The sequence below is a fragment of the Xiphophorus couchianus genome, chromosome 8 (assembly GCF_001444195.1).
Source record: "Xiphophorus couchianus chromosome 8, X_couchianus-1.0, whole genome shotgun sequence".
In the NCBI taxonomy this organism is placed as follows: Eukaryota; Metazoa; Chordata; class Actinopteri; order Cyprinodontiformes; family Poeciliidae; genus Xiphophorus; species Xiphophorus couchianus.
Window position 1 is genome coordinate 1,999,985 of NC_040235.1, and position 15,850 is coordinate 2,015,834.

At 38.6% G+C, this 15,850-nt stretch overlaps 1 long non-coding RNA gene across 2 annotated transcripts; it reads left to right on the forward strand.

The window, feature by feature from the left end:
• Nucleotides 1–11,098: 11,098 nt before the first annotated feature.
• LOC114149055 (uncharacterized) lies at nucleotides 11,099–14,938 on the forward strand. 2 transcript variants are annotated; one of them, XR_003596424.1, is made up of 5 exons: nucleotides 11,099–11,491; nucleotides 12,968–13,022; nucleotides 13,382–13,534; nucleotides 13,772–13,864; nucleotides 14,252–14,938. It is a non-coding gene; the product is annotated as an uncharacterized LOC114149055 (long non-coding RNA). The 2 variants fall into 2 exon arrangements; XR_003596423.1 differs by lacking the exon at nucleotides 11,099–11,491 and having other exon boundaries at nucleotides 12,063–13,022.
• The last annotated feature ends 912 nt before the right edge of the window (nucleotides 14,939–15,850 follow it).

A 15,850-nucleotide genomic window follows, 5' to 3' on the forward strand; every position in this document is an offset into this window, starting at 1 on the left:
TGAACCAGCGCAGATTTCTCTGCAGATGCGAACCAGGAGGAATTTGTGAGGGTGTGCGTTCAGACCCCAGCAGGTGAAGTGCTTGTAATTTAAGTGGAGTCATTTAATTTCATTTTTTATAAGTTATTGGGGCCACAGTCAGTGGTTTTTTTCACTACGGGGAAAAAGTTAGATGTATTTATCTGCTCTGTGTGATGGGATCTGGATTCATGGTTCAACTAGGTGAATACTAACTATACCGTGTTCCAAATTATTATGCAAATTGGATTTAAGTGTCATAAAGATTACATTTTTTGTTGTGCTATTAAATTTATAGATTTTATTGTGTGTCAGGGCTCTTTGAATCACTATAATTAATTTCAGAGAGCTGGTTGATTAGTTTGTCTGGTGAAATCAATTAAAGGGAATCTACTTAAGAAGGATGTTCCACATTATTAAGTAGGCCACAGGTTTCAAGCAATATGGGAAAGAGTAAGGAACTCTCTGGGGCAAAAATCATCCTTGCTGTATGACAAGGTATGAAAATATTAGATATTTAATGAAAACTGAAGCTTTATCGTACTGTGGAGAGATTTGTGGCTGATTCAGAACAAACATGGGTTTGTACAGATAAAGGCAGAATGAGGAAGGTTTCTGTTAGACAAATTCATTGGATTAAGAGATCACCTGTTAAAATGCCCCTACAAAGCAGCAAACAGTTATTTGAAGCTGCTGGTGCCTCTGGAACCTCAAGGTGGAGGATCCTCCAGAGGACCTACTATTGGGCCCCTAACCAGAGCTCACAAGCAGAAACGGTGGCAGTGGGCCCAGCCGTACATGAAGATTCATTTTCAAACAGACTTGTTCACTGATTACTGCTGTGCAACCCTGGATGGTCCAGATGGACGCAGTAGTGGATTGGTGGTGAACCATTTGTGTAACCTCGGTAATCATGATTGGGTTCTAGCTCAGTTCAACTCAATTCTGCGTTGTGTGAATAAGGGTCAGGAGACAGGATGAGATGAAATGATTTTTATCTGTATGGAACAGAATAACGACTGATCAGGAATCAGGTTCATCACAGCGGGTACAGCACCTTACGAGGAATAGCATTTCATGTTAGCATCAAGCTAACATAACATTTTACCAGAGCGTTAAACTCAGTGAACCTACCTCGCGCTCATCTCTCATGAACTGGCAACGAGATGTCTGTGTTCAGTATATTTAACACTGCCAACCACCAGGAGGGGGTGCTGTTTCACCCATAGCACATGAACTCAAACTTGGAAGTAATGACAAGTGGAATTCTATACAACGGCGGTTTTCAAAGTGTGAGGCGCGCCTCCCCTAGGGGGCGCCAGAGCACTTTAGGGGAGGCGCGGTGCGAGGGAAAAAATAAACTGGAAAAGAAGCTATTTGCTTGCTGTCTACTGATGTGAGAGAAAGAATGGACACATTTTTAGTAAAGAAAAAGGCAGGGGAGACAAGCTCTGGCGTAAGTAGAAAAAAGAGGAAGTATGACCACGACTACTTAAAGTTTGGATTTTCCCGGACTGCTCCCGATGGTGCTCCAAGGCCGCAATGTGTAATCTGCAAGGAGGTTCTGGCTAATGACAGCATGAGACCCTGTAAGCTCCGGCAACACATTGAAACAAAGCACCCAAGTTTAGTGACCAAGCTGCGGGAGTTTTTTAAGAGGAAGCTGAAGGAGCTGTGCACACAGAAAAAAACCAATGAAAAAAAAAAGAGTTTGGGGTTGTTCTTATCATTAGAAAAATGGAAAAAGGGCGTATTTGCCATACAAATGCCCTGATAAAATAATTAAAATGGGAGGATATGTTTTAAAATGTTCATGTGTTAAATTTCATTCAGATAAAGTGCCAGTTTAAAAGATGAGATGGTTTTAAAATAGAAGCAATTAGAAGGTGTTTTGTAGTGGCATTTGTTTGTGTGTGGGTTGATTATTGGGGGGGCAGCAGGCATTGTGCTCCTTGGAGGGGGGCTCACCCTTTCATACTTTGAAAACCCCTGCTATACAACATTAACTGTCACATTTGCAGTACTTTATAATCCATAAAATGTTTAGAAAATCCGCTGTGCATGATAATTTGGAACAGTGCATTCTGAGGTTTTTTTTTGTTGAAAAAAATACTGTTTTCATGGGGAGCTTTGTTCAGTAAAATTTGATTTATACTGTAATAGTTCATGACTTGAAAGTTATGCTGGCCATCATTTGCATTGACCATTTAGGAAAATCTGAGAAAATATCACTTCCATAATAATTTGGAACAGTGGGGTGAATATTGTTAACTGTAAACGTTCAGACCTGATCTGGTGGGTCAGTCTGTCAGTCAAACCTCTCACTGTAGAGCAGAAAAGGACAGACTGATTTTTAAACCTTTGCTGACAAAAATAAGATCAGTGGATAAGATGGGCTTCACATGTAAGTATCGGCCAATCACGATCCCCCAAAATTAAGGAAATGCCCAGAAAAACACTGGCCGATAAATGTGTCCTATATTATACATGTATAGGATATAATGTAAACAGCACTGCCAGAGATACAATAAGTTTATAGCAGGTGTGTGAATGATCTAATGAGCAGACTGTTGACTGCAGCCAGTCCACATTGCCAGCAGAACTAGAGGGTCTCAAAACCAAATTTCGCTTAGGGCCCCATGGAGGCTCGGGCCAGCCCTGCCATCATGTATTTGAAGCAGATTCAAAGTGGACTCAAAGTAGACACCAGCGGGACAAATTCATGTGAAGGTAGATTTTTATGACCGCATTCGCATACTTGGGTGTCAGTAGCGCCTGCAGCTTGTTGTTGCGCAACACCCCCCCCCCTCCTTTCTGTCTCTACTCTCTCACTCTCGTACTTCCTCTTCTGAGAGGGGAGATGTGCTACCAGCTCTCCGTCTAACGGGTCCGTTGAGTTTCCTAAATCTGCTGGGATTTACCCTGTCCAGAACTGAAGTAAACTCTGTTTAAGCTGGTTTCGAGAAACGATTTGCCTGGTTATCTGACGGCCTACATCCAGGTGTCCCACCCTTCTTCCCCCTGTGAATTAGCCAGACTGAGCAGCCTACAGCCAACTAGTTTCACAGAGCACACCTGTTAACGGTCGCTCGTTCTCTATTTTACAACTTGCATTTGTTATTGAACCAGGTAGGTTTTAGTGACTCGGGCGAGTCCCAAGGATGTTGTTTTACATTTGGGCTACCAGCAACCTAAAAACATTTTCCACTTTTTCCTCTCCAGAATCAAACATCACAGCTATTTTACAACCATCAAAGAACTTTAAGGTGACTCATTAACTGAATGTCCACAACATCTTTTAGATTTTCTTTATGCTAAATATTTTATTAGTAAGGCAGTTTTGCAAGGGTCAGTACAGCTTAATTCAGTAGCAGAAATAATCAAATAAGTAAAATCAATCATCTAGTCTATCTTTCCCTAATGCTGACACTGAGAACTAAAAAAGGGAACCTTTGAGAAAGACGGACGGAGTTTGGCGTTTCGAACCCCAGACCTGGCTTGATGATGAAGAAGGTGCTGCAGCAGGAGGAAGATGTTGATTGGCGAAGGCAGGGATCTCTGTAGGTCTGATGAGCTTCTTCTCCGCATGGATGGTGAGGTCACACAGGACTTGGTGCTGGCAGGAAAAAAGGCACCAGTTCTTCGTCTTTGTCTTTGTCCTCATCTTCATCTTCGGGGTCTGAACCCAGCCGATGAGAGAAGTGCGATTCGAAGCCACAGATTGTGGGCCTGACGGGTTGGTCTCCATGAGCAGGACAGTCTTCGTCTCTGTGGCCCCGGCTCTTCTTCAGCTGCAGAGTTCTTTGTCCATCTCGATCTTGGCTCGAAGCTGCCCGGAGGATCCAACAAAAGGTTCCTCTTTTGCACCCACCTTATATAGGGTTTATCCACCCTTTTGGTGCGTTTGTATTGGCTGTCTGCTTAGACAGATGATCTCATATCCATCACTGTCTTAAGAGACATCATGTCATGATGTCTGTGCCAATGTCTCAGGGTTGCTCAACCTAGCAAAGTTTGTATGAGACAAAAACAACACACACAACTAGATTTATTTTATTGACACTTCAGTCTACTGTTGGGCCTTGATGTCACTTGAGTGATTCATTTTAAAGATAACTTTATTTATTATTACTGTTAAACTAACTTTATTGACACTTAAGTCTACTGTTGGGCCTTGATGTGACTTGAGTGATTCATTTTAAAGATAACTTTATTTATTATTACTGTTAAACTAAAATCTCCAGCATGGGGAAGTGGGATGAGCTCGGATTTTCTTGACAAGCTGGACGGACTGGCATATACGCACTGTGCGCACCTTGAGATTTTGCTTTAAAGTAAAGAAAAAAATACTATCTATTCCTCTTTACTAACAAAAATGTGAATTAAAAAAAGGTCTTTTGTATAAAAACATGTATGTAGCCCTCATCTGTGTCAGTCTGTGGAGATGGATTGGCAGCTTGACGCTCTTACTGTAAGCTAAATGTGAGTATGAAGAGAAACTAGCTAAAACCGAATAAGCAGAATTCTACGGCAGTGGTCCCCAACCACCGGGCCGCGCAAGAAATAATGAACGACTTCCGGATCTTTTATTTTGAAAATCCTAAACCGGATTTTACCGGTTATGTCTTGGGTGTCAAAATGGGCTCTTTGCACCTCAGCTTCCGCATTCGGGGAAAAGCGGCTCAATCGTTTCCGATCTATTGAAAAAGGCACTTTACACTTTGTGTTTGCAGGGCTTGTCCAAGGTAACAATTAATGATGAACATCGATCCGAAGCCCCAACAAGTAAGCTGGAGAAAGGTTTTAAGATGTTCGCCTCGTTATACACAGATATGAAGGGGAGTTTTACTTTCTTTAAACTTTGTGGCTAACATTAGCTTTAGCTTATGCTAGACATTTTTCTTGTAAAAATGTGCCATTTAAGTATCTAAACATTTTTCATCATTCATTAACGGACAATGTTTTTACCTTGTTTTCAAGTATATTACGTGCGTTTATTGTCATTAGTGTCAGAGACCAAGTAACAAGGGATTTTACGGTTCAGGCTTTTTGCTTCTGAAGCCTGAGGAACAACAAGCCCATAGCTTAACAGTAGAGCAGCTCTGGTGTCTGAGTTCTAGTTCAGCTGGCGGTTCAGGTTCAGAGTTGTTGCTTTTAGAAAAATATGGCCGTGTTCCTTAAGGTCTCTGTGTTACTTCGCTTTATTAGTTTTGCATGTTTCTTGTGAAGCAGGACGGTGTTTACAGCAGTGTGTACAGTCGGATCAGTTGCTCGGCTGTCTGGCTCTGGTCTGTTCTCTCGTTCCCATAAACTCTCTTTCAGGCTGAATACAGAAGTGATTCCATGGAAATAACACAGGAGGCTCCTTTACCTTCTTCTTTAGGCTGAAGAAGTTGATCCGGAGTGAAGTGAAGGCTGTAAACTTTGCTGTGCGGCGTTAGCTTTAACTGGTAGCGACGAATATTTACAAGCCACTGTCTTCTTAATTCAGGACCGCTTGGAAATCCATGAAAACTTAAAAGCCCATTATATTAGGAAGACAGCAATGTTCATAGTATTGTTTTAGTTTCGTCTGAAATAAGACTTTGTCTTTTCTAGCTGTCATGGTAACTCAAAATGGGAAAAAAAAGAGCCGCATTTGCGGATGCGGTTGTGACGTCAGCCCGGCAGGTGCAAAGAGCCCATTGAGCCAACTTGTAGCAGAATGAGTAACAAAACAACAAGGGAGTACTGCAGCACACACCCCGCCCCCCACCCCCTGCCCAACAATAGCATCGGGCTCGATACCGGTGGGGACCGCTGTTCTACGGGGTTTATACAGAAATTCTAGACTTGAATTTACTACCTATTTTTACTACCACTACAATATTTTACTACCAACACAATATTGAGCAGCAGTCTGTTTTGGGGAAGCGGTGAATTCTGGGCTGCACCGATTTATCGGCCAGTTGATTTATCAGCACGATTTCCTTAATTTTTTGAGATCTGTGATTGGCCGATACTTACAAGTGAAGCCAATCTTATTACCTCAGCAAAGGTCTGAAAATCATCCACTGTCCTCTTCTTCTCTGCTGTGAGAGAGGTCTGACTGATAGACTGGCCCACCAGGTCATGTGTGCACAGTTGCAGTAAACAGTAGTCACCCCACTGTTACCAAAAGCCATTTTTAAGGACATATGAGACCAAAAAATGGTATACAGCAAAATCAGAATCGGCAGGTCAGTGTTTCTATAAATCGGTAATTGTGATCAGCCAGAAAACTGCGATCAGTGCACCACTAGTGAATTCACAGCACTAACCCATGTAACATGATGGAACAGGTAAGACAAAACTTTATCCCATTTACTGGGGGATAAAGGTGTAACTGCGACTTTATCTTGACAAAGATCTCACATGTAAATATTCCAAAAGCATTTACTGAAGACTTAGGACATTAGTTTTTTTTTTGTTAACAATGTAAACAAAATGCTATGACATGCAAATTTCAGAAACCGATGTTTTATTCTCAAAGCATATTGGTTTGGTACTAATTGTCAACACAAGTTTGATTTTTTTAATGTAATATGTTGATGTGCAGTGGAATTTGGTGTTTCGGGTTCAGTAAAAAAAAAAGGCTGCCCACACACCAACTCTGACAGATCACCAGTAGAGCAGATGTTTAAATTAGCTAACTCCTTAACCCGCACCAGAACGTCCGCGTGCCGTTTTTCCATTGTATTTTCCGAGGCTGAGATTTAAGGGTTTAAACTCTGCCGGTGTCCATTATGATGCTTTTATTAGGCAGATAGAGCCCCCCTTTTGATTGACAACGCATTCGACCAGTAATGTTATGGAATGGCATTTTCCGAGAGAGAGAGAGAGAGAGAGAGTGACTTGAGCTCGTTTTGACATGCCTGTATTCTTTCTGGAATATTTCTGACTGGTCAACTCGGAGACTAAATCTAAAGCCACTGATGTGTAGCCAACACGTGTCCTGTCATAATGAAATAAGGCATTTTGGGGTTTGTTTTGACATGAATCCACCAGCTGCATGCGTAACCATGCGTAATGTGTGCGTCTTTGCTGCGTCAAAGACAGGCTCTGTGCGTCCTCATGCACAGCGCCAAAAAGTCCTGTAAACACATTTTTTCTCTTTTTCAACGGAGAGACACGTTGTCAGAACATATCAAAACTGAATTTATTTCTTCAGCAGAACTTCACAACTCTGGGGGGCTAGCGTATCGTTAAAAGGGGGGGCAAAGGAGAGAAGTTGAGGAGGTCTGACTGTACGCAACCCCCCTGCCCCTCCAGATATGCTATTTCATTTATATAATTACAAGTAACTTCCACTATCAGTAATAATGTGTCGGAGGATTCCTCTGGTCATTATCTTTCATTAGAGCCTCACTGATGACTGTATGTTGAAGCACTGAGCAGTTACAGTCATTTGAAGTTTATATAGCAGATGTTGTCCAAGCGTGCCATTTGGAGACTCCAGATGGCACAGTTGGACAACCTGTACATCCTCAAAAATAAACATGTCCAAAATGACATTTCTTTTTTGTTCTATTTTGATCAGTCTTGAAATCCACGAGCAGAATACTTTATCTACAGATTTATTGTATTTCCTAGTCTATACATTCAAAACTCAATGTGCATTTACAAGAAATAAAAATGGAAAATCTGGGTGAAGCAAAATTTTTCATTTTTTTGTGTTACAAACGTAATAGCTACAAACTACTTCAGTTAAAGTATTTTTGAATGCAAAAATAGAAAATTTAGCTTGTCATCTTCATAAAGAACAAAGCTTTTGCATGAACTCCAAAATGTTCAAGAACAGCAGCTGATTTAATTTGGGTTTATATTTTCAGCCGTTTTTGGTGATTTAGGGGGCTAGGGTTAAGGGGCTAATCAGGGGCTGTTCACTTATTAATAACCGCAAAAGAAACACCAGGTCGGAAAACATAAATGAACTGAATGTTCTGTCTTTGTGGACCATGTGCATTACATGACATGTATCTGTGTTGTTGAGGTTTATGCTGGTATTGTGCGACAGAAATATGATGAGTGTTGGAGATGTGACTGGGTCAGGTGAAATGATAATATTGTGCGTACCCTAAGATGATATCCTGCAGGCACCCCTATTGGTGTTGCACAGAAAACTACTAGGCAGAAAACTGTGTTCAAGTTGCACTGTTTTGTAGTGTTGAGGAAAAATGATTATTTTTAGTGCTTAATACAGTTAATCTTACGGCATGTGTAAAAGGTATATTGAACACTCTTATTTTGAACAAATTTCTTAATTTTGAACAGGTTTGTGTTAAGGATTTAAAATTAAACCAGATGGGCAAGCATTCAGACCCAGGAACCAAATGCAGATCTCTCAATGGGGCCTCCTGCTGTGTTGCCAGAGCACAGGAGGCTGTAAAATTAGCATCTCCCCCAAGGCACTATCATTTGGGCCTGGGAGAGAGAAATCTGTTTTGTTCACAGAAGATCAAAAGCCTTCTAGAAACCAACATCTGGGATGGTGTAAAACTGAATACAACATAGAAGGTTGAAACCACTAACATTTAATTTCTAAGACATTTTTCTAAGTATTAATACCATGTTTTTATTGAAGATTGTATTATCTCATTTTAAAACTACTAATCTAGTAAATGATGAATGTATTTGAAAATTGTACTATCTGTGACTATATCAGAATCAAATGGAAAATTGTTTGAATGAAAATGTTTTGTTTAGTATTAGAAAATTGCTCAGGAATTATACCTCATTTTGTTCGGTTGATTTTATGTGTTATTTTTGGCAGGACTCAATCTTTTGAGGTGCTGACTGTAGAGGAGTAAAACTGGGGTTTGTAAAGATAACCTTTCCTTGAACCAAAATTACTGGATTTATGTTTCTTCTGAGAATTTATGTAAGGAGAGACAACGGAAGAGACTTCGGATTTCACAGGTATCTGTGAAATCTTATCTCATGTTTGTCTGTACCCAAAATGACCGTAGAACCACAGGGGGTCAGGACGCAGCTGTTGGCTCTTTTGTTTTACCAGGGAGCAAATGGCCTTTGATCTTTGCCGTAAAATTAGGGGGAGTTTCTAAGTTTCTCTGAGTGTCCAAGGTAGCTTCCAGTTGGCCAACAAGAGGTACGCCTTAATTGAATATATTAAAAAACAAAGACACACCTTCAGTATAAGACTTCGTGTACAGGAGTAAAAATTTAGAGAGCTGCCACTATTTTTGCTTTTTTGCATCGGCTTTCTCCAAAGACGCGTCTTTGTTTTGTTTGTCTTTGTCTGTCTTTGTCTGTCTCAGGTAAAGAATGCATATCTCTGTTCCTCTCCAGCTTTGTTGTTGATTCATACGTTGCTTTGTATGGGATTAAACTCTGTGATTCTGTGACGTCAACGCGCATTGTTGTTTCCTTGTGGCTGCACGTCGCCCGCTGAGAGGACCCGGAAGTTTAAGGAAGAGAGAGCCAAACGTTTTGTCCAAAGTTAATTTAAAATTATTCTTCCTTAATAGTAGGCAACAGCAATCAGATCATGTTGAAAGTTGGCTTGACCAGTGCCACCAGACTGCCACTCTGTACCGTATTACCAGTTGTGCAGTGACTTCCATGGTGGAGAAGAAACTGGGTTAGGAGCCCAACTAGCTCATCAAACTTGTAGTATCCATTCAGATTGTGAGAAAGAAAATTTGTCACAAGAAACGTATGTAATCAGCATGTTAAACTACGAAATCTGAACTGTCTGTGGACAATGCAACACGAAATACACAAAGAATGTCTCAGTATATGGGAAACTTTAGAAGCACAAAGGTGCTGGAAACAAAAACATAAAGGTCTTGTTCCTGTACTTGCAGTTCAAGGTAGTTCAAAAAAGTATTGCCTCACACTGATCATTTTCCTAACACTTTCAATGAGTTGGTCAATCACATAAAATACCAATAAAATCTATCAACGTTGGTGGTTGAAACAGGACAGAATGTAAAAATAAATCTAAGAGGCAGGAAGAATTTATCAATCCCACTCACTTCACGCACAGTGAGTGGGATTTTGCTTAATTTGAAACCACACTTCTACATATCTTTGTTTAATGCCCAAACAGATTTTAGCAGACCAGAGCTTTTTTTCCCCACTACTGACATTCTCATAACATGCATCTAACCTGAATGTCTGCTGGTTGGTTGGGACAGGTGAGAAGTGGTCTTAAAGAGATAGAGAGGGGTTAGTCCCAGATGGCTAAAAGTTGCCACACAGTGACTCAATGCTTTTCTCCGCCCTCCTTCCCTGCCTGTCCCCCCTCAACTTCTTCTAGGCCAGATGGAGGCCATTACAGTGCCCTGAAAGACCTGAGAGGGACAGACAGTGGCAGAGAAAGGTGGAGTAGGTGGTGCTGAGGTTGTCTTGCTCATGCAAAATCTCTAATTACCACAGTTGTTCAAATCTTTTTAGCCTGCTTTTTTCTCTCTTTCCTTTCAAATACAAAAAGCTCACTCCCTGCAAGCAAGCCCTCCTGAGAATTCTAATGAGAAACTAGACAGTTTCGCACAAGACAGAAAGATTAGGAGTGAAAAAAGGAGAAACTCAAAGAGGGGTAGCAGAAAGGAGAAAAAGGCACATTAAAGATATGCTAATCAAACTGTCTGGGTGAAGAGCATTAACCAGTGTTAGTGGGATAGCTGCCTCTATTTTTAGTTTTGCATCTGTGCATGTGTGTCGGTTTCTTTCTCAAGGTGTGTGACGACTTCCTTAAGCTTTGGCTTTCATGTTCTAGTGAGACAGTCTGGGAGTCGAGATATGTCGGCAGGAATATTCTACTTAATTGAGACGCTTCACAAATGAAGCTGTCAAGTTGCAGCTTCAAACAGAATTCACAAAGAAGCTCGCAAAAATTTTCTAGGACAGAAATAGGAAGCAGTATCTTTCTTTCTGCACATGTGCAGTGCATGGAATGATTACAGTTTGGTTTCTGGGCAATCATCAGAATTGCCATGGACCTTTGAGACAACAGAGAGTGAAAATAGCAACACTGTCAATCACATTGTCACAAAGGAAAAGGTAATATTTTTAACTGATTTAGTTTGTACACGAAAAAATGAGAATTGAGGGGTCTTTCATTTTGCACAAACAAAATAAGTTAATACTACACAAGACAATCATGTCTCTTGTATTTACACGATTGAATAAAGAATCATTTACTTAATTATCAACAATAATGAAACTACACATTTTCTTTACGTTGGTTTAACGTAATTATATTACATTACTAAAACCATTGTAATCATGTTTTATCATCACCGGAAATTATGCAATGTATCAAAAGACACTATCAAATATGATTGGACAATAATAAGAGCGGTCTTTTTAATCTTAACCAATCAGAAGCCAAACAAGATATTTGTAAAGATATCGCGATTGCCGCCCAGTTTCTTCCGACTCCTCAGCGACAAGAACGTTTAAGACAAATCTTTAGAGGAATATCGATTAGGTAAGTGATCTAAATATATATATTTTTTGTAGTTCAGAATGTTTCCACATGATTATTGTCTTGTATAATAGCTCATTGTTAAACTATCTGCATGTTCTTTTGTTTTCATTTTGCTAGCTATTCTTATTAGTATAGCTAATAGCTGTAGCTAAATACAGCAGTACAGAACAGTATGCTATAGTCCATCAAAGTTGTCCACAGAAGACGGTTGTTACCGATCATATTTTTAATTTGTGTGCTTGGGATAGATCAACGAGGTGGTTTCAATAGTTTCCAAGCAGTGAAATGCCACCAGGAGAAGTGTCCGTTACTTTATTTCCCTCATGGCTACTGTGACGATTTAGAACCGACTGGCTTCTCAATGTTTTGTTCTTATAGAAAATGCATGTTTTTTGTTCTTTAATATTAGCACTGTCAAGCAAATGAGCCACCTCTTCTGGGATTATACCCTTGTGGAAACATGATACACTAACAGAACCGATATTCGTTATTATGGTAACAATTCTGCATGTAGCTTCGCTGACAGAACGACAAAATAAGAATATGAGGGATTTTGAGTACTTCGGCGGGTTTCTGGGTTATTTTCCCTTATCTGTGGTGCAGTGCGCAACATTAATGATCCCCTCCATCTTCATATTTCAATTTGCTAACGTAATGGTTCGACTGCATCAGCGCCGCTGTATGGATGCCAAGGCCATCCAGCACAGTTCGCTGGGGGCGCAATGGTCCAGCGCAGTGCTGGAGCACAGTATTCGGTATGAGTAAAAATCCGAATGTTTTCCAAATTCTCAAGACTTATGCAAAGTGTCCTTTGTAAATATCTACTGATAACTGCAATATATGGTAACACATTTTTTTTTCTTTAAAAAAAATTTTATAGAAATATTCGAAAAATAGTGTGCTAGGAACATTTTTGACAGATTTATGAACCACCTGCATCGGAACAGTACTGTTTTGTGAATGTGACATGCTTATTAATGACAGGTAGAAAGTTTGTCATGTAGATGTTGTTACTGTGAGCCCAACAGTCGTCTCTGGCTCGCTGTCTCTCGCCGCTCCGCAAGTGTCAGCCCCTCCAGCGGCGGCGGCGTCTGAGAGCTCACCCTTTTTTCAATAGCTTAAGGGAAGACTCAATGTAAAGTGTTTACAAATTTGGGTTGTAGAACAGATGTAAATTAATTATGGCTCCTAGATAGGAATTGCTTTTTTAATTCATTTTTGTAAGCCAAGATGATTTAGTATAAAAAAACAAATTTAAGTTTCAAATGTGCCTTCCAAACTTTAGCACCCATGAATTTTATGCTGATGGCAGATATTTGTCAGGACATTGAGTTTTGGTAATCTGGTGAAGAGCTTAGATTTTGTTTTTTCTTTTTTTTTTTTATATATATATATATATATATATATATATATATGTGTGAAGTTACCTGCTGGATTTTCAGTTATCTCACTCAAGGTTATCTTTGTGTGTTACAGGTTTAGGTGGTGCTGGTAATGTGGAGTTGTAAGGGGTGCTCAGAAAAAGTGTCAAGTAGGTCCAAGCTTTTGCATCACTACAAATTAAAACATCCACATTTTGGACGTCATTGCCACTTCCCATGTACATACCTGCATTGTCCATGCACCTTTAAAACATTGAATGCACTTATTGTCCATCAAAATAAATGCCACAAAACAGTGTTGACTACTACAACAAAAGCTATTTTCTGTTGTCACCTTTGTGAATGCAATGATTTGGCATCAGTGCGGGACTATTTTGCTCACATATATTCACATCTAAAAAGAAATGAAACACTTACTTGTATGTTCCTAGGTTGTAACTTATGTGATTGTGGCCTTCTTCCAGATGTTTATAATTTGAAAATCATTCCTTTGTGCTCATTTTTTCAGATAAATGCTGAGTTTAAGAGAATTACGACCATACCGCTTCATTCAAAGTTCTTCTCTCAACTGGATCTCCACTGTGACAACCTGAGGAAGCTCTTCAAAAGAAGAGGACAGCTCGGACAAAAGCTTAGACAAATTGTTGCACAAATGGATGATGTAAGTGATGTAGCCATAACACAACTAATAATATAGAAAATTACATTTTTCTTGTTTTAAATGTTGTCAACTTGGACTTTTACTCTTGCTTATTTTCATTTAAAACTTTACTTTTAACTTTATTAGTTTCTATCTCTTCACCATAAAAAACATTTGGGTAAAGTACATTATTAAACTTCATTGTGAAGCACAAGGCTTGAAAAAAATTCTAATTTTTTCATACTGAATTTCCTTCAGTGTGAAGATGTTGATGTTGCACGGGAGTGTGTCATTAAGGGAGTCTGCATATATATGGGAGAAGATCCAGCCAAGCTCATCCATAAATATGTGGTATGTATCTTAATGTGTATTTACACCTAGTGATAGATAAATCAATCTAAATATAGAAATAGATTTAGATCTGCATATAGTTGTATCTATATAGACTTAGATGTCTCTAGATATCTAGAGATAGATCTATCTTTACATGAATAGACACATAGATCTGTCTATATCTACATGTAGGTATACTTAGAGATATCTGTAGAGAAAGGACTAGAGATATCTATCTATCTAAAACTATCTATTTCTCTAAATCTATCTCTAAAGCTGTCGATCTATATAAATCTATCTATATATCTATTTCTTTCTCTATGTTATGTTAACTATATCTATATATCAAGAACTAGATACAGCTAGGTCTAGAGAAAGAGATTAATTTGTCATTTCTTCACATAGGGTGTGGATGAAGCTAATATTGAAGAGGGTATTGGAGCCACCACCATCGGTGTTTTTCATCTTAAAGACTGTTCTTCAGCAGATGAAGACATCGGGGTCGTTCTTGAAGGCATCAGAGTGTTGTCCAATTTGGATAGTGTGCCAACAGCTGTTGCAATGCTTTTTGGACTGATATATGCAATGAACCTCGCCTACCCTGCTGACCTCCGCTACACTTTCGAGGTATTACAGAAAATAGTAATGGAACTGGATGGAGGTAAACTGTCAAACAAGGCATTGTCCCTTAAAAACCACCTCTATGAGTGAATATTGATTTTCTCATGTTTAATTTGGTAATGTTCTCATGTTCAGTTTTTGTATTTCTTGTTGTATTCTTTATTGGAGGACACAAATGTATTTTTTTAATGAGGAACGTTCACCTGAAAGACTGGGCTTCAGCAGCTTTTACGTTCCAGTATGTAGTGCTACTTATAACACTACTGCTACTTAGTGTTACAAATATGTTAAAGAAATTTGCTATAAAAGTTACATTACACTGATTTATTGTCATGCAAATTACATGTTCAGAATTGTTTTAGAAATTTTACATACTTTTCTAAATCATTTTGTCTTTCATATTAATATCTTATAGATAAACTTTTAAGATGTAGTGTTTCCCTTGTAAAAAAATGTTCTTGTTTTTACACATTTGTTGGTATTACATAGTAATCAGTAAGACATGTGACAGATAATTGGTGTAAAAAGTTTAGCTTTGTCTCATATTGACATAACATACTGATAGTTTTAACAAATATGTTAAAAAAGTCTGTAAAGCTATGTACTGCAGCATTAATTAATGTCATTTGAATACATGTTCAAAAACAGTTTGTAGAAATTTGACATACTTTTCATAATCTTGTACATCTTTTATAGAAATATGTCTCAGGTTTTCCTTCATGTTCATAAAAATTGCATTTACTAAATTTAAAAAAATTTATGTCTCTTCAATTTAAAATATGTTAAGTACAAAATGGTGTGATTTAAATTTTTTTTCAAATAAAACTAATTTGTTCAGTAGCACTCGCTTTCTTTGTCTTTCTTGTCAAATATCAGTCTTTAATTTTTTACAGTAGAACAGCATATAGAGAACTTGAAAAAATTAAGTAGGATTTAAAGCTGTAACATGTGTTCCATTAACATGATAGAATTGTGTTCGCCCAACACAATTTCATTGAGTAATACTGGCAATGAAAAATAAGCTGGTGTTATTCATTACAATAGTGTTGCTGAGACATAAAAAAAAGTTATTGATAATACATAATATATTTACATTATGGTAAGAGATAAAATGTTTGTAGTTTCAACTTAATATTTTCAAGTAATCTCATGTAAATAAAATATGTTGATTTGACGAGCTTTAAGTATTTGAGGGAAAGAGGGAAAATATGTCGGTTCTACTTATTTGCATTGTGTGGGACGGATGTACACAATAAAATTAAGTAAAATGAACAGCTTTTTTCTTTCAGTGTAGACTTGATTTAATATTAAACCAGTGGTAGTGCCTAGGCAATGCAAGGCAGAGAATTTTCATGAGATGGAAAAAAAAAAGTCAAAAAGCCT